This window comes from Choloepus didactylus, chromosome 23 (assembly GCF_015220235.1).
Source record: "Choloepus didactylus isolate mChoDid1 chromosome 23, mChoDid1.pri, whole genome shotgun sequence".
NCBI classification, from domain to species: domain Eukaryota; kingdom Metazoa; phylum Chordata; class Mammalia; order Pilosa; family Megalonychidae; genus Choloepus; species Choloepus didactylus.
The window spans coordinates 336,463-337,671 of NC_051329.1; the positions used below are offsets into that span (position 1 = coordinate 336,463).

Here is a 1,209-nt window from a genome sequence, read left to right on the forward strand (position 1 = left end):
GTTTTCAGGAATACTGTTGGTTGGGGCTTGGCATACAGTGGCAATTTGCAATATCTGGCTGAAGCATGCATAAGAGCAACTTCCAGAATGACCTCTCAACTCTATTTGAAATCTCTTAGCCACTGAATCTTTATCTGGCTTCATTTCTTTTCCCCTTGTCAATCCCACAATGCCAGAACCAGATTCATCCCTGGGAGTTATGTTCCATGTTGCCAGGGAGAGTTACACCACTGGGAGTCATGTCCCACATAGAAGTGGGGGGGTGGAGGGGGTGGGTAGTGAATTTATTTGCACAGTTTGGCTAGAGAGAGAAGCCACATCTGAGAAACAAGAGGTTCTCTGGGGGTGACTCTCAGGCATAATTATAAGCAGACTTAGCTTCGCCATTATAGAAATAAGTTACCTAAAGGCAAGCATCAAGGATGAGTGTTTGGCTTATTACACTGGAAATTCCTAAAGCTCGAGAGAATATCAGGTATTCCCCAGGTAGGGAGGTTTAATAGTTTCACATTTTTTATCCAGTCCCTCAAGGGACTTTGCGAATACTTTTTTTATTTTCTGCCCAAATTACTCTGGAATTTATCAGAGTATTACATCAACCTGTACAGAATAACAAGATCTCATTCCATATTCTAGATTCCATGTAATTAGGAAAATATGGAATGCTTCATGAACTTGCATATCATCCTTGTGCGGGTGCCATGGTAATCATCTCTGTATTGTTCTAATACTGTCTCTTTGCGTCTGACTTACTCCACTCAACATGATGTCTTCAAGCTTCATGCAGTAGCATGTATCAGAATTTCATTCCTTTATAAGGCTGAACAATATTCCATTGTATATATATATATATATATACACCATATGTTGTTTATCCATTCATCTAATGGGTGTGTAGGTTGCTTCCACCTTTTGTTTGTTTATTTTTTCAAGAAGTTGTGGGTTACATAACAATCATGCATGCCACCTTTTGGCTTTGAGAATTGATTTCTGTGTGTTGCTATGGTGCCCTGCAACTTTTCTGCATTCTTTTATTACCTCTTATTGTTTTCTCATGGGTTTTTTTTTAGTTTCATATATAGGATCATGTCATCTACAAATACAAATAGTTTCACTTATTCCTTTCCAACTTTTGGTTACTATGGGGTTTACATTTAATATACTTAATCTGTAAAAATCAAGTCTGAATATGAAACTATCTTCAACAGC

General features: G+C 38.0%; 1 non-coding gene across 1 annotated transcript; it reads right to left on the reverse strand.

Annotated features, from left to right (window-relative positions):
- Nucleotides 1-651: 651 nt before the first annotated feature.
- On the reverse strand, nt 652-761 carry LOC119519671. The gene has a single exon (XR_005214072.1). It is a non-coding gene; the product is annotated as a U6 spliceosomal RNA (small nuclear RNA).
- Nucleotides 762-1,209: the final 448 nt, after the last annotated feature.